We start from the raw sequence: 18,227 nt of genomic DNA, 5'->3' as shown, positions 1-18,227 counted from the left end.
GGCAAACTTTTAGCCAGGCCAAGGGTTACCATTCATCCCTCAATTCATTTCTCTAGTCTTTATAAGTGGATTTTAAATTTCAGGGGATTTTTTTAATCCTAATTGCTGAAAGAAAAGAGAGACAAAAATAAAACATAATTCAACGGTGTGCTTTATGGGGGAGAGAAACCCTGACATTTCCTATGGAAACAAGGTCACAGTCATAGGATCACAGGTGTGAAGTCAGGAAGGGACATCACAGTCCATGAAATTCAACGAAGGAGGAAACAGAGGCACAGAGGTTACATAACTTGCCCAGTGAGACACAGCTACTAAGGGAGGCTCAGTTCAAACCCAGGTCCTCTGACTTCCCAAGTCCCGAACTTGGCCCACTACAGGATACTGCCTATAATGATATATAATGATTTTTAATAAAAGAAACTTTTCTGTAGGAGGTTTATCCAATAACTTTCAAACTTCTATTTGGTTCAGACCTACCAGATCCCATTGAGAAAAACCAGAAAGATGGTTCACAATCTGCAAAGCTTCTTTGTCTGGGATCTAAGCTGAGATCCAGGGAAAGGACTCAGAGAGCCATGAGCAGGAGGAACTGATTATTGGAGAAAGAGTGTCTAACTGAGTCAGATTTTTGTTTGGGGGCTGGAAGGTGGGGAAAGATTGGGAAAGGTAAGTGGTCAATGCAAGTGGTAGCAGCTTGGCCAGAAAGGCTCAGCTGGGTCAGCCCAGAGAGCTTTAAGATGCAGGGACACTGGTACTCTGCCCCTGCCTCGAGAGGGAACACACACTAAGGGTCATGCTGAAAGGATCACAAGCAATGGGTCTCAGTGCCCTGAGAGGGAAAATACAGAAACCATCCAAGGTAGAAGCAACCATAGCTAGAGCTCTACCAAGAGCCTCTAGGAAGGAACAGATGGGGACACATAAACAGACAGAGAGGGGACACACAGACCGATGGAGACACAGGGACAGACAGAGTGGAACATAGCACAGACAGGAGACACAAAGACATATGGGGACACAGGGAGAGATGGGGAAACGTGAACAGACAGATGGAGCACAAGGACAGAGAGATGGGCATGCATGGACAGACAGATGAGGATGCAAAGATTGGTGGGGAAACATGGACAGACAGGTGGGGGATACACCAAGAGAAAAGGAAACACGGACAGACACATGGGGACACAGAGACTGATGGGGACACAAGGATGGGCAGATGGGGACACACAGACAATTGAGGACAGACTGATTGGGGAACAAAGATAGGGAAACAGTGACAAACAGATGGGGACACATTCACAGACTGATGGAGACACTTGGAAAAACAGATGGGGACACACAGATAGATGGGGACACAAGAAGAGATATGAGAGACATGGACAGATAGGGACACAGAGCTAGATGGGACACACGGAGAGACAAATGAGGACACAGAGACAGATGGAAACAAGCAGACAGACACTTGAGGGACACACAGACAGGCAGATGGGGATACAAAATCAAGACGTTGGGGACACACAGAGGGGAACACTGGGACAGAGAGGAGACACGGACAGATGGGTCTCAACAGATGAGGATGCACGGATAAGCAGATGGGGACACACAGAGAGATAGGAGATACACAGACGGATTGATGGGGACACCCAGAAAGAAGGGGACTAGTGGAACAGATGGGGACACACAGAAAGATACATCATGCTGGAGGGAAAGCAAGAAGAGGACCAGAAGCTCCTGAAATGGGGACACCAGGATAGAGAAAGAGAATCTCCCACAAAATTTCATACGTGACAACATCCTTCACAGCAGGGGGACATACAATACACTCTTGGCCACATTCCCTCACAACCATCCACCAACAGTGTGCAAAACTTAGAAAGTGCAATGGAGGAAAAGCACAGCCAGTACGAGGCTCAAGCATCCAAAAAGTGTGTCCCTGGTCAAGGAAGGGAATGGACAGCCCCAATCCAGCCAGGATTCAATCATTCACAGTAGGGAATCTGTCGGTGTGCTCTGGCGAACAAAGCAGAAATCTATCCACAGACAGTGTGTATGTCGAGCACAATGGCACAGAGTACATAGAAAGGACAGAGGCACCAATAGGGGCTGAAATGTAGGCCCAGGCAGAGAGGAGAGGAATCTTCCCCAAAGTCTCATCCCCATCTAGGTTCTTTACTACTCCTTCCAGACTTTCTGAGTGAAAATCTCAGTCCCTCTACAAACACTGTGAACACAGAGCATGTCACAGTTTATAGATATATATGGACCCTACAGGTCTTTAGGCAAAGAATGGAAAACCAAATTCAGATCCATCCTGAAGCCAGTGCAGCTATAAATCCTCATGCCTGGGAGACTGGATTTTTGTCACCGTGATCATTCACATTAAGCATTTCTTTGGAAGTGAGAGTCCTGGAACACGAAGCAGATCACCTGAAATCTATCAGAGATGTTCTCTTGACCTTGAATATTCCCTGAATCCTGACTGACAAGAGGATCTCAACCAGGATCCCCTTAGGCAGCTGCCCAGCACAAAAGAGTCAGAGAAGTCACCAAGAAAGCCCTTACTGAAGCACTCATTGAGCCAGTTACTTGGGCTTCAGAAGTCACCCTAGGAACCTCTCCATTGACTACATTGGTCCCAAGGCAATCCTTCACTCTACAAGGAAAGCAGGAAGAGGAACAGAAGCATCTGACATGGAGACCCAGGAAGAGAGAAAGGGAATCTTGCACAAAATCCAATCCATACTGCCGGCCTTCACCACAGCGGTTGCCCATGGAATCTAGGCCATATTCCCTAACCTGGATCCACCAACAGCTTAAAGACCTGCCATTGCAGAATCGAGGAAAAAACAAAGCTAGAATGAAGCCAGAATACCCCCCAAGGATGCCCCTGGTTAGGAAGAGGGTTTGAATGGCCAGAATCCCCCCAGAATTCTGTCACTCAAGATGGGTGGTTGAGGCTGGGCTACAGCAGGCACTAAAGAAATCACACAGAGAGACAGACAGACAGATGGAGACACAGAGAGTAGCCAAAGGCAATGGTGAGGGAACCCCAAAGAAATGGATCCAGGGACATTCTGGGTACTGAGAATAGCCTCCTGGATGCGTTGGTGCATCGGTGTGGGGGCAAATTCCCTGCTAAGTGTGCCATACCACAAAGAGAAGGTTTGGGAAAGAAAGCCCCAGACTTGGAGACGCTGGCACAGCAGGGGTCCTGGCAAGGTCCACAGACCAGACCCCCTCAGATCTGTCAAAAGAAGTGCTTCTAACCTTTTATATTCCCTCAGTCATGACTGACAATGGCATCTCAAACAGAATCCCCTCAACCAACTGCCCAGAGAATGAGTCAGAAAGCAACAAGGAAGCCCATGCTGAAGCAGTCAGCAATCCAGCTTCTTGGGCTTTACATGTGACCCTAGAAAGGACCCCACTGACTACATGTGGTACCAAGGCAATCCTTCAGGCTTGAGGGAAAGCAGGACATGGACAAGAAGCACCCGAAATGGAAACCCAGGGAAAGAGAAAGGGGATCTTCCACAAAATCCCAATCAAAACACAGGCCTTTACCCCGGGGCGGGGGTCTACATCACACTCTGGTTCACATTCCTTCACATTCCTTAGCCAACACGGTGCAAATTGCAGAAAGTCCAATGGAAGCAAAGCAAAGCCACTCCTAAGCCAACGTACACCCAAAGCGTACTCCTGCTCAAGGAAGGGAATGGACAGCCCAAATCCAGCCAGAATTCAGTCGTTCACAGTAGGGAGCCTGTGGGTGTGCTCTGGCAAACGTATCAGAAATCTGTCCACAGGCTGTATGTCTGCCAAAGACAATAGCACAGTGTACATATAAAGGACAGAGGCACCAGAAGGGGCCAACATCAAGACCCAGGCAGACAGTAAAGAATCTTCCCCAAAATCCCATCCAGGGGCCAGGCCCTCACACAGTGGCTCCTTGTTTGCACTCTGGTCTACATTCCATAAAGGGGATCCACCAGCTGTATGCAGCCCTGATAAAGAACAGTGGTGCAAAAGCACAGCAGGAACTAGGCCAAAATTCCCCCAAAGCATGCCCCTGGTCAGGAAAAGAGAATGCACAGCCAGGGTCCACCCTGAATTCAGTCTTTCAGTGGGGGCAGAGGATGACCTGTATCAGACAATCAAGAAATCTATCCACAGACTGCCTATGGGCCCAGGAGGGTTCCAGTGTATGCATGAAAATGACCAGAGTACCTACAATGGTCTGAAATCGAGACTCAGGACATAGGATAGGAATGTGCACAAAAATACCGTAATATCTAGGGAATGATTCACAGCATAGGGTCCCAACTGTGGTGCCTGTATCAACTGCTAAAGTGATATCTCGAGAGTAGATAGCCTGTTTTTTCAAGAACGACCCCAGGACGTCGGCCACAATCCCCCAAATGAAATCCTCAGGGAAAGAGGAGAAGAATGTGCAAGAAAAAAATTCAACCCTATGAGGTTGCTTACAACAAGTTGCTTCAAAGAAATAGGCCCAGAGAGCTTTTGGATGCAGGGACAATGGTGCTCTGCCTCAGCCTCGAGAGGGAACACAGGCAAAGGGTCATGCTGAAACGAACACAAGCAATGGGACTCAGTGCCCTGAGAGGGAAAATACAAGAACCATCCTAGGTGCCAGCAACCATAGTAGACGTCTACCAAAAGCCTCTAGTGAGGGACAGATGGGGACACACAAACAGACAGAGAGGGAACACACAGACCTATGGGGACACATGGACACACAGAGTAGAGCACATGGACAGATGGGAGATACAAAGACAGATGGGGAAACTCAGACAGGCAGATGGGGGCACAGGGACAGGTGGGGAAACATGGACGGATAGATGGGGGACACACAGACAGAGCAGACACGCAGACAATACTGAGACGTATGGGGAAACACAGAGAGATGCGAACACAGAGACTGAACGGGGCACAGAGACAGATCAAAAAGGACAGAAGCGCAGGTGGTGACACAGGCACAGAAAGATAGGGACACATGGGAAGAGAGAGTAGAACACATGGATAGATAGGAGACACACAGACTCACGGGGACACAAAAACACACATATGGGGACACATAGACAGATGGCGACACATGGACAGGCAGATGGGGATACACGGACAGACAGACGAGGAGACATGGACAGGTGGGGAAACATGGACAGACAGATGGGGTACACATGGACAGATGACCAAACACGGTAGAGATGGAAAAACACGGACAGATGCATGGAGACACATGGACAGATGAGGATGTATGCACAGCTGGGGAAACATGGAGAGAAAGAACAGGGATATATAGACTGAGAAGTGATACAAAGACAGACAGGAGCCACATGAAGAGATGGGAACACTCATAGTGATAGAAACACACAGACAGACACATGGGGACAAACATACAGAGAGATGGGGACACGGACAGGTGGGGACACAAGGACAGAACAATGGAGATTCATGGACAGACAGATCAGAATTCAAGCACTGGTGGGGAAACATGGACACACAGGCGGGGCATAGACCAACGGAAGGGGAAACACAGACAGACATATGGGGGCACACAGACACATGGGGACACACGGATGGACAGAATGGGAAACAGATTGAGAAACAATGACAGCCACATGGGGACACATACGCAGACTGATGGAGACACTCAGAAAAACAGATGGGGACACACACATGGATGGGGCACACGGAGAGACAAAAGGGGACACAGAGACAGATGGAACACACAGACAGACACGTGGGGACACACAAACAGCCAGATGGGGACACAAAATCAGGACACTGGGGACACACAGAGGGTAAGACAAGTACAGAGAGGAGACACACAGACAGATGGACACTACAACCATTGATCCAAGGACATGGTGGTTACTGGGAAAATGTCCTGATGATTCTGAAACAAAACCCAGAACTTTTAGACCACAGGCACAGCAGGGGGCCCTTCCAAGGACCAGAACAGAGCCCCTCAAACCTGTCAAAAGAAGTTCTTGGGACCTTCAACATTTCCTCAACCATGACGGATATTAGGATCTCAACTAAATCACCTAAATCAGTTGCTCAGTGAGAAAGACTGTCAGAAAGCACAACAAGAGAGTCCATGCAGAGGAAGTCAGTATGCCAGCTACTTGGGCCTTACCAATGATCCTAGAGATGTCTCCACTTATTACACTTGATCCCAAGGCCATCCTTCAGTCTACAGGGAAAGTGGAAAGTGGAGCAAAAATGCAGCCCGAACATTGCCAAAATACGTGAAGAGTGTCGCCCTGGTGAACAAAAGTGAATAGTCAGCCAGTATCCACCCAGAAATCAGTCACTCACAGTAGGTACTGAGGATGGGTTTTAGCAGACACTACGGAAATCTATCTACAGAATGTCGATCGACCCAAGAAGGTTCCAGTATATACATGGAAATGACCAAAGTACCTACAGTGGTCTGAAATGAAGACCCAGGACACAGAAGGGGCATCTGCACAAATAAATCTAAGACCTACGGAACGATTCACAGCATAGGATCCCAACTGAGGTGCCAGTAGCAACACACTAAAATGACCCATGAACAGTTACTAAAGAGGAAACAGCCCCTTTATCAAGAGGGACCCCAGGAACTAGGCCACAATCCCCCAAATGAACTCTACAGGGAAAGAGGAGAAGAACATGCAAAAAAAAAAAACCCAAAACAAAACAAAACTCAATCTGGTAACAAATTGCTTAAAAGAAATAGGCCCAGACAAATTTTGGATGCAGGGACCCTGGCCCTATCCCTCAGCCTAGAGAGAGCACAGACATGCTGAAAGAAACACAAGCAATGGCCCTCAGTGACCTCCAAGGAAAAGTACAGGAACCAACCAAGGGAGCAACAACCACAGCAGGAGGTCTTTCAAAAGTGTCTAGTGAAGGACATATGGGGACACACGGACAGATGGGCACACATAGACAGAGAGATGGGGACACAAGCACAGAGAGAGAAACAGGCATATGGGTACACACAAACCAATGGGGAGACAAGGACAGATGAGGATACAAGCACAGGTGGGGAAACATGGAGAGACTGATGGCAGACACACAGACTGATGGAAATACATGCACAGATACATGGGGACACAGGGACTGATGCGGACAGGGCTCTATCCCTTCCATGCGACCTTGCTGCCTGTTGTATAAGGGGAAGAGATCAGACATTTATTCTTCCACCTCAACTGGTCCTCACAACAACCCTGGGAGGTGCATTCATTATCTTCAATTTGCAGATGGTGAACTTGAGGCAGTTTTTAAACAATGATCTGACTAGGGTCACAGAGCTCTGCATTATCTGAGACAGAACCTGAACTCCAATCTTCTTGATCCCAGGGCTGGCTCCCTATCTACTGTGTCTGCTAGCTAAAGCCAATATGTCCATGTAGAGCAACATGCAAGACACATACAAAGTAGATGGGAGGTTCCTTTGGAAGGAGAGGTCCTAGTGGCCAGGAAACTGGCCAAGGCCCTGTATAGAAGGGGATGCTTGAAATGATCCTGAGAGAACCCGGGAATGCTGAGAAGTGAAGGAGGAACAGGAAAGCACTTTTGGGCCTGGGGGCAGTTGGTATAGACCTAGAGATAGGAGATGATTTGAATTGAGAAGCTCCTTGCACTCGTTTAATCCAGTTGAATCCATGATGTTTTGGACCAAGACAGCAAAGATGTATTGGAAACTTAGTCTGGGTTTCTGCAGCAGTGTTCTGCCTCCTCCAAATTGGGCACTCCACTGGTCTATCTAGGAATGAGTATTGAGGGAACGGGAGATTCAGAAGAGGTCTCATGGAAAGTGAGCTTTTATGTTCCTGCTTAGTGATTTACCTGACTGAAGGAAGCTTCTGCTTCCTGACTGAAGCCACGGATGATTTTCCTGCAGACAAAGGAATAGGTCTGCCTTAGGGATTAGAAAGTCATCTCTAGCCTTACTCCTAGAGAAGGGAACTGAGCACTTTCTGCTCTATCACTAGTGGCGCTCCTTTTGCCTGCTGCCGGGAGTTTCCTTCACATTTTGTTTGCTACTTATCTTACTCCACTTTCTGACAATATTAATTACCTCCCGCCATTTGCAGTGATTTCCTTTTAAACTTTCAGCTTTCTTGGCATAGCTGTCAAGCCTGGAGTTTCTTTGCCATGGAATTCTACATTCCATGGAATGGTATATCGAATGACATGTTTCCAGCAGATCCATTGAAAGTAGCAGCCCATGCATCTTGTCCCCATTAAATAATGAAAAGAGAGACAAAATTTGGAAACAGTGACATAATTCAACACGGAGAACAGGTTTTCTCGAGATCCAGTTTCATCCCTGTAATAAAACATCACTGTCTTCGACTTTGTGCTTTGTTCTCCTAGGTCACCATCTTAAAATGAGTCAAGTGCAACTGAGGGCAAAAGGGTCATTTTGGCATAGATGGTGTATTTTGTTTTCTTTGAAATACATGCTCTAAGGAAAAGACAATAGGAACATGAAGTGGTCAGTACAGGGGTCAGGCTGGCAATCAGAAAAGTGACTTCAGGTCTGGTTGGGAAGTCCCACCTGGAACAGCCAAGTCTCTCACCAGGAAGCTCCCCAAGTCCTGCTGAGTGAGGCTCATCTGTGGAGTAAGTTTTCATTCTGAGAGTTCTCCACTTCATTGACATGACAGATCCAAAGCAGAAAAAGAAAAAAAAAAAAAGCACTGTCCAAGAAACACTCACCTTGAAGGCTTAGTATGCTGCTCTAAGTAAACTAATTCATAATTGCAGTATTTCTTTTTGGCAAGTAGAAGGGAGAGCAGAGGTGGATTTCCACTGCTGTGAAAATAAATACTCTGCTCTGTGCACAGTGACGTGGACTCATAGGTCTTAAAAGCACTGGTAGACCCTGGCAGGGGTGGAGAGAGGGGGCAGAAGGGACGATGGATAAGAATGCTTCTGGTGGACATTCTACAAAGGCATGCACATCCACACCATAAGAGCATCTGTGACTGGAAGTGAACATGAAAGCAGCACTAAGGAAATATGTCTTTATGACCTCATTTACCTTGCAACACTCTTTCCTAGGGCAGCATCATTCTGACGCATTTCAGGACATCCATTACATATGCTGGAGAAAAAGAAAATACATCTTTATTTCAACATAATTAGTCCCCCTTGTAAGCCTATATATGTTTTGCATTGAAGGATATTTTTCTGAAAGTGTTCTGAGTCTTCACCAAGCTGCCAGAGGGGTCCAGGATACTCAAAGCAAGTTTAAGAGGACCACCCCTCCATGGAAGGAATCAGCATTTGTGTATTGCTGGAGAGGCGGTCATATTGATGGGAGCTCGTTCTACTTTCAGTGTTCTTTTGGGAAGGAATAGAAAAGGTTTTTCCCTGATTCACATTAACATGAGAGCCAACACAACCCTGGAGGCAATTTTCTTTTAGGGGCTCTACATATAATCATATTGTGTCATGCAGGGAACACTCTAGAAATGTCCAGGAGAGTTCCGTCAGTTGTTTCCCAGTTTTGCAAACAGTCTGCATGTTTAATGGGTTACAAGTGGGAACAGAATTAGAAAGGTGGAGGAGAATTCTGAGACCATTTCAGTCCAACTCCTGGACAAGGACCTCCATTGCAGGAAACCAGCAAGAAGTCAGCTGGTCTTTGCTGCCCAAGTTCCTCGGCCTGGGGACCCACTTTGTCTTGAGACGATTCATTCCACTTTGGGATATTTCTAATTATTAGCAAGTGTTTCCTAAGTGAAGCTTCAAGTTCTACCTTCTTTCCAACCTCCCTTGGGAATGTCAGATGTGTCAAGGAATTTAGATGATTATTCTGTTGGACCTTCCTCAATCTGGCTCCAATTAACTTTTGGTAATTTAAATACTGTTGAATGATTTTGAAAAAGAAAATGTGTACAGGGAGAAAAGCAGGACAGGGATGGATCTGAGAGATGCTGCAGATTCCTCCTGCACAAGGCACTTCTGTCCCATCTGTGTGAGGTTAGGCAAAGCTTGCATTACTATGTCAGTGGCGTTCCATGCATCCCTGGTCACGTCTGTCTGTTGTCTGGTCCCATTTCCTCTCCAACTTGATTTCACTGCTTCACTGTATTTGGAATTGAAAGACCCAGAGGGCCCACCCAGCCTGTCCATGTTCCCTGTGGCCTGTCACCAGTTGGTTCCTGAGCAAGCTAACTTCTTTGTGCCCCAGGGCTACCTCCTATGTAAAATAAGGGGAATAGTCTGGGTAGACCTGCTCAAGTCCCATCCAGGTTAACTGCTGATCCTGTTCCTTATCCCACACCTGAGCCTCAAGCTCAAGCTGACTGAATGAAGTTCACTTCCATTTTCCAGGAAAAAGTCTAAGTCATCTGCAGTTTTTCAAGGTCTGGGCAATGTGTCTTAGAAGGTTAACGATGGGGGAGGCATGAAGAATGTCTCAGAATTTTTAGGTGTTTTATAATGTCATCCTGAGGAGTTTGGGCAGTCAAAATGTCTATTAATGTAAGAAGTATGTCTTGATGATCATTGGGAAAGGAGAGGGTGAGGAGTGGGAAAGCTGAGACTAACCTACTTGGTGGTTTTCTACTGGAACCCATGACTTGAGTCAGTAATTACCAGTCAGTAAAGGGAAAATATTTAACCATGCATGGAATGCATCTACTCTGGGAGGATGGAACAGAGGGGTCATTGGGAAGGTGGAGGATCCCAAAGGATTGCATGCACATTTGAAATAAAGAGGGTGAGAATAGGTATGATGGGACAAAGCACACACACACACACACACACACACACACACACACACACACACATACACACACCAAAGACAGGTATCACAGAACTTTTTTCTTATTTGATTAGCTTTAATTTATTTGTTGCTCTAGGAAGGATAGGTTAACAAATGGTACATGGGAAAGAGAAAGGGAACCAATGTTCCCCTTCCTCCTCCTTGTCCTCCAATTTCTCCTCCCCTTCCTTAGTGTCCTCCTCCTCCACATTCTCCATCTTCTTCTCCTCCCCCTCCTCTTTCTTTGTTGTTGAGGCTGTTTCCTTGCTGCTGTCATAGGGGGACATGCATGTAGATGGTGCCAAAATACTGGTCCTCAGGTTTTCGAAGCCAGGTACCTTCAGCACTGTGGTCATCTCCCTGTACTCCTGGTCCAGGTGTTCGAAGACAGGAGAAATGCAGACTTCATCCACTCCGTCTTGGTCTTGGTCTTCATAGAAATTTAGCAAAGTTACCATCGCCACATATTCGCTGCTGCTTTGGAAACTGGGAAAATAGGTACAGCTATCTCCCAGGCACTTGCAGGCGGCAGGGAAATCCAGGTCACACAGGTAGGCTAGACATTGTGCCAGGGCTCTCTGGTGGCACATGGAGAAGCTCTCTACCTCCACATACAAGTGCTTCTCCTGGCCTAGGGAGATTGCAGCGTCCCTGTAGCACTTGTGCCTCACTAGAAGCTTGGAGGCTCGGCCAGTGAAGTCCAGGGCCAGCAAGAAGCGGTCCTCCCCCTCAAATAGCTGGGATGCTCGCTGGTAGAGACATACCACCTGGTGTAGTATCTGGCTCTCCAGCAGCTGACTGAAGCTCCTCAAGGTGCAGGCTGCGGTGTCTGCCTCTCCACACTCCAGGTACCAGGAAACAGCCTGCTTCACGGCCTGGGCAGCCTCCTGCAGGTGATCAGACCTGCTCAGGTACAGGCCGGCTTGCTCATAGGCCATTGCGGCACACAGGAGAGCTCTGTTTTTCTCGTGGGCCTCGGCTTCGTTGAGGAAGGCTTCTGCAGCCTCCTCCAGCTTCTTGGCGCTGCGAAAGGCTAAGGCAGCCTGCTCGTACTCACTCGCAGCCTTCCCATAGTCGGGCTCCCATCTCCACAGCCCAATGGACATGTATTGGGTGGCCTGGGCCATATGCCCCAAGGCCTCCTTGTTTTTTTGTTCTTCCATGTCCCTTGGCTGCCAGCTGCAGGAGAGGAGGACCTGGGCCAACAGGGAACTGCCTGGAGAGAGAGAGAGGGAAAGCCACAGCTCACCCCAACAACAGAACCCAACAGAGTGTGGAGTTGAGCATTGTGGGGGAGGGGTGCAAATGGAACATCCCATTTACTCCATTAGAATCCCGACAGAGGTCCCCAGAGTCAGAGCCATGGTGGAAGTGGGGTGGGGGTGTAGGGCCTCCTGTGTCTCTGGAGAGCAAGAAGGGCCTCTCCCAGCAATCCATCCAGGCAAGGAGGTGGCTGAACCAACAAAGAGGGAGTCTGTACAGCATTCAGCACTGGGTAGCCAAAGACCTGGGCCAGACTGGGGCGACAGAGAAGCACCAATGGAGAGGCAGAGGGGAACACAGGGTGGGGGAGGGGAGGAAGGGGATGCTTCCAGGGAGAGCCACAGGGCTCAGACCTAGTAACTAACACATCACACCCCTCTGGGACGCTGAGAACGTGCCAAAGAACTGGAGGGGTGGGGATCCTTTGGAACAGCAAAAAGGTTGCTGGGAACCACAAAGGACCCCAGGGGAGGGCGGCTGCTGGGCAAGCTGTTAGCCTGGCCATGGCTTAGCATCTATCTCTTGATTCATCTCTGCAGTCTTTATAAGTAGCTTTTAAATTTCAGGGGAAGTTTTTAATCCTAATTGCTGAAAGAAAAGAGAGAAAAAAAAGACATGTCTCAAGGGTATGCTTTGCGAGGGAGGGAAACCCCACAATGTCCATGGAAAGAGCATCCCAGTCACAGGATCACAGGTGTGGAGATGGGAAGGGACATCACACTCCATTAAACTCAACAGAGGAGGAAATGGAGACACAGAGGTTAAAGGCCTTGCCCAGGGTGACACAGCTACTAGGGGAGGCTCAATTCAATCCCAGGTCCCCTGACTCCCCCAGTCCACAGTTGTGTCCTCCACACTATGCTCCCTCAGATGACATATAATGATTTTAAGAAAACAAACCTTTCTGTAGGAGGTTTATCCAAAAACTTTCAAAGTTTTTTTTGCTAAGGCCTACCAGATCCCACTGAGAAAAACCAGAAAGTTGGTTCAGAATCTTCAGAGTTTCTTTGGATGGGATCTAAGCTGAGTTTCAGGCAAAGGACTCAGAGACCATGAGCAAGAGGAGCTGATTATTGGATGGAGAGAGTCTAACTGAGTCAGAATTCTGTGTAGGAATTGAAAGTTGGGGAAAAAATCAGAAAGGTATCATGCAAGTTGTATCACCTCTGTCAGAAAGGCTTGTCTGGGTCAATGCAAGCCTTGAAGGAAGAAGGAAGCTTTCAGACCATATTGGTCAAACCTAAAGGGTGGGCAAAGGGTGACAGGACTTACAAAGAACTGCCCTGTAAGGCAGAAGCAGAGAATCCCTGAAGGAAAATAGTGGTGCTTTAGGCTGGAAAGATAACATAATGGCAGGTTACAGAGGTGACAATAGCAAAGTTAGGCATTTGTATCCTGTACTGCAGGCTCTAGGGAGGTGTCCCAGAAATCTATCCACAGATGGCCAGTCAGACCAGGACAGATCCAGCATATAGACAGAAAGCATCAGAGGGTCCTGAATGGCCTGAAATCCAGACCCAAGCAAAGAGAAGAGGAATCTGCAACACCAAAAGCTAAGAGGGAAGTCATGATTCACAGCAGGGGTTCCACCCCAGGTCCTAACAGCAAACCATTGTAGTTATCCATGGACAATGACTGTAGAGTAGACAGCCCCTGCTTCAAGAGGGATCGGAGTACTTGACCAGAATTCCCCAAATGAACTCCTCAGCGAATCGGAGATGAATGGCAAATGACAAACCCTATGCGGGAACAAATTAGAAAAAAAAAATATGAGCACAGGGAAATTTGGGATGGAGGGACAAAGATACTATGTCACAGTTTATAGGTGGACCACAGAGGAAGTGTTCCGCTTAACTGAACACACGCAATGGGTCTGAATGCCCAGGAGGGGGAACACAGGAACAGAGAAAGCGGGAGGTCCTCCAAGGGGCTCTGTGGAGGGAACTCCACAGAAATTGATGTGCACACATGGTGCTTTCTGCGAAACATCTCCTGGGTTACAGGGATCATCTGTGGATGGGCTAAGTCCCCACAAACTGTGTGATAGAGCAAAAGAAATTCAATCTGAAACAGATCTCTTCGTGAGAGCGGGCAGTCACAGTGGGGGCCCTTCCAGGGAACACAAAACAGATCCCTTCCAATCTTGCAAAGAAGTTCTTGTGACCTTGAATATTCTTTGAATCGTGACTGACAATAGGACCTCATCCAGAATCCGCTCAATCACCTGCCCAGCAAAAAATATTCAGAGAGTTCACCAAGAAAGCTCATGCAGATACAGTCACTGAACCGGTTATTTGGCTTTTAGAAGTGACCCTAGAAATGTCTCAACTGATTAGACACGGTCCCAAGGCAATCCTTCTGTCTAGAGGGAACGCAGAAAAAGGACCAGAAGGAAGTGAAACGGAGACCGCGATACAGAGAAAGAGAATCTCCCCAAAATCCCATGCATGCCAAAGCTGATTATAGCCAGGGGACATACATTTCACTCTTGGCCATATTCCCTCACATCCATTCACCAAGAGTCTGCAGAACTTGGAAAGACCAATGGACCAATAGAAGCGCCAGAACCTTGTCAAAGCACCTGATATGTGTGCCCCTGGTAAAGAAAAGGGAATTGAGCGTCAGAATACACCCAGGATTCAATCAGTCACACTGTGGTAAGGGTGAGAATGGGCTCCGGCAGACACACCAGAAGTCTATGCAGAATGCCTGGCGGCACTGTGCAGTTTCAGTGCAGACATGGAAATTAGCAAAGGGGCCTAAATGGCCTGAAATCCAGAGGCAGGAAAAGAGAAGAGGAATCTGCAACACAAAAGGCTAAAATGGAAGACAAGTTTGACAGCAGGGAGTCAGAACCCAGGTCCCAAGAGCAATCCACTCTCGTGATCTACGGATAGTGACTGGAGTGTAGACAGCTCCTGTTTCAAGAGAGATCTGAGTACTTGATCAGAATTGCCCAACAAAGGAGATGAATGGTCAAAAACCATCCCAACTCAGGAACAAATTGTTAAAAAAATTGAGCCCAGAGATATTTTGCATGGAGGGACACTGAGGCTATGTCTCACCTTGTTAGGTGGACCACAAAGGAAGTGTTCTGCTCAACTGATTGCAAGCAATGAGACTCAATGCCCCTTTGGAGGACCCAGGCAGCTTCCAAGGTGCCAGGTGCCAGAGCAGGAGATCATCCAAGGTGCTCTGTGGAGGGAACCCCACAGACATTGATATGGGGACCTTGCAGTTACTGGGAAAAGTCTCCTGGGTGAGAGGGAGCTTCTGTGGAAGGGACAATTCCCTACAAAATATGTGATAGGGCAAAAAAGGTTGAATCTGAAACAAAGCCCTCAACTTTGAGCTCACTGTCACCATGGGACTACATCACTCAGTACAGATGATTTCCCTTCATATCTGTCAAAAGATGTTCTTGTGACCGTCAGTATTCCCTGCATCATTACTCACAATAGGATTTCACCCAGAATCTACTTAATCAGTTGCCCAGCAAAAACGAGTCAAAGAGAACAGCAAAAAGCTCATGCAGAAGAGTCAGTGAACCAGCCACTTGGAGTGTAAAATGACCCCACAAGGGTCCACCATAACTAAACGTGATCAGAAGAAAATCCTTCAGTCTAGAGGGGAAAGCAGGAAGTGGACCAGAAGCTCCTCAAATGAAGACCCAGATATAGAGGAAGGAAATATTACAGAAAATACCATCCATAGGCCAGGCTTTGACAAGAGATGGGCCAACGCTGGAATCTGGGCCAGAATCCATAACCTGGACACACCAAGAGTTTGTACACCTGATAAAACAGAATGATGGAAAATGACAGCTTGAAGGAGGCCAGAATTTCCCCAAAGTATGCCCCTGGTCAAGAAAAGGGAACAGACAGCCAAAATCCACACAGAATTATATCACTCACAGTGGGTGTGAGGGTGAGCTCTAGGAGACACCCCAGAACTCTATACACAGACTGCCTTTTAGCCATGGACAGTTCCAGTGCAGATATGGAAAGCAGCAGAGGGGTCTGAATGACCTGAAATCCAGACCAGACAAACAGCAGAGGAACCTGCAACACAAAAGGTAAGAGGAAAGTAATGATTCACAGCAGGGAGTCAAAGCCCAGGGTCCAACAGCAACTCATTGTAGTCATCCATGAACAAAGGTGATCTGTCTAAGTCTTGTTTTGAATTGCCTTACTATTACTATCCTTTTGTCAGCAGGGGTAAATTTGAATGTAACATAATCATGCCTTGGTTTCTGTCCCTTCAGGTTTTACAATTTTCATTCACCTTCCAAAGGTGGGGAAGCCACAGCTGTTGTTCTTCTGAGCTCGTAATTTCCATAGGAACAGCACAGTCCACGTCTTCCATGCTCTCCTTTCAAATGTGTACGTGACTTTCCCACTTACCCGTGCTGACTACCGGCACAATTGTCATAGATTTGGAGTGAGAAGGCACCTTAAAACTCATCTGGTTCTAAAAGTCGCGTTTGTGCCATCACCTTCCCAATAGAAAATCAGCTTATTACCTTATCCTAGCAGAGCAAAAGCTGGAGGCAGCACAGCTCCCTCACTTGCAAATATGTACTTCCAAACACTAAGCAATCAAAAGTACAGCTTGATTGATTGACTGACAAGAGTATACCCCATTGCAGAGTGTCACGCATGAAGAAAGTTAAAGGCATGTCAGATTTTAAAGTTGGTATTACCATTTATGGTGAAAAAAAGTCAGTGTCACCACTGTTGGGTTTCAAAACCCATAGGACTAATTTTGGTTAAAAAAGGCAATTTAGCCTTTTTATGCCAAGTAGGACAGTACAACCATATTTGGTAAAAATGCCTCTACTGTGAGCAGTTGTTGAGATGTCAAGCATTGTTGGGTCAATGGGAGTGTCACCCCTACTGTGGGTATAAATAGAGGGCCAGAGCTCCGTGGAAAGCCTAAATCTGGGCCAACAAGTCTAAGAGGGAGGGTATCAACTTCCCTCCCCTGGGAAAGTGAGTGATAACCCAAGAGTCCTGACCTAACTGAAAGTAGAGGCTCAAGGTTTTGTACTGGTCATTCTAGATATTCTGAGTTAAAATAAAATCTCAGTCCCTCTACAAAGATTTTCACGTTGGAACTCAAGGTAGTTTACTGCTCTTTCTAGACTGTTGAGTAAAAATCTCAGTCCCTCTACAAAGGTTTTCAAGTTGGAACTCAAGGTTGTTTACTGCTCATTCCAGATATTCTGAGGGAAAATCTTGGCACCTCTACAAAGATTTTCAAAAACAAGACTTGGCTTCCAGACTCTTAGAAGCATGACATTCTCCAGTCAGGTAAGCACCCTTGGCTCATTGATCCTCACCCCCAAACGTTAAGATCTTAAGGTCATGCGGACGTATCCTACACGTTCAAAATGACGATAAAACTAGACACGTACGGAGTAAGCAAGTTCCAACTTAATGTAGTTTCTTACTCGTCATGAATTGAACTTGTAACATGGTGTTTTTGATGGAGGAACGTATAGTAACCTCCAGCTTTGGAGAGCCTCACATTTCCAGGGGTCAGGAGGTATTTTTTAATCTATTCATTTTGCAGCAGCAGCAGCAGCAGCAGCAGCAGCAGCAGCAGCAGTAGCACTACCAAGTCTCTCTAACCAAGATCCTTGTAAGACAAGATCTTCCTCAGTGTCAGGTTCCTGTCAGACAATGTCACTGTCCTGGGGCTGCAGGTGTGCTCTGGATTACAGCACGCAAGACAGCATGGCGCCAGTGAGGAATAACATCCTGCAGCCTCTTTCCAGCCAGTTAAGGACACCTCTGTGACGTGACGCTGATCATCCTAGATGCGCTCTGCATCTTCTGCATCGTGCACTCAGTCTTCTGTCTTTTCCTGGCTTTCCTCTGTGTTGGTCACTAAATAAAGTGATTGATTACGAACAATTCGAGATTTCTCGTGTCTTTAATAATCTTCATTTGTCGGTGCAACTGAACTATCTAAAACTCTGAATTAACTGGCATTGTATATAAGAGTAACTCTAGACTCATTCACAGTAAAATTCAGAATAAAACACTGATAATGCCCATTGGGCTTCACTTCATTGGGACTAGAAATCGAGGCATAACGTAGACAAAGGGACAAAATTATCTCTGCAGGGAAAATGGTCTATTTGTAACTGTCAATACCCAAAGATAATTAA

The 18,227-nt window shown here is 47.0% G+C and overlaps 1 long non-coding RNA gene across 3 annotated transcripts; it reads left to right on the top strand.

The window, feature by feature from the left end:
- Positions 1–16,976: 16,976 nt before the first annotated feature.
- Positions 16,977–17,970, top strand: LOC140515199 (uncharacterized). 3 transcript variants are annotated; one of them, XR_011970892.1, is made up of 3 exons: positions 16,977–17,174; positions 17,272–17,364; positions 17,633–17,970. It is a non-coding gene; the product is annotated as an uncharacterized lncRNA (long non-coding RNA). The 3 variants fall into 3 exon arrangements; XR_011970891.1 differs by having other exon boundaries at positions 17,630–17,970; XR_011970890.1 differs by having other exon boundaries at positions 17,627–17,970.
- Positions 17,971–18,227: the final 257 nt, after the last annotated feature.

The sequence above is a fragment of the Notamacropus eugenii genome, chromosome X (genome assembly GCF_028372415.1).
Source record: "Notamacropus eugenii isolate mMacEug1 chromosome X, mMacEug1.pri_v2, whole genome shotgun sequence".
Lineage (NCBI taxonomy): Eukaryota > Metazoa > Chordata > Mammalia > Diprotodontia > Macropodidae > Notamacropus > Notamacropus eugenii.
Note: the sequence above shows the minus strand (reverse complement) of the source record. Positions and strands in the feature narration are given on the sequence as shown.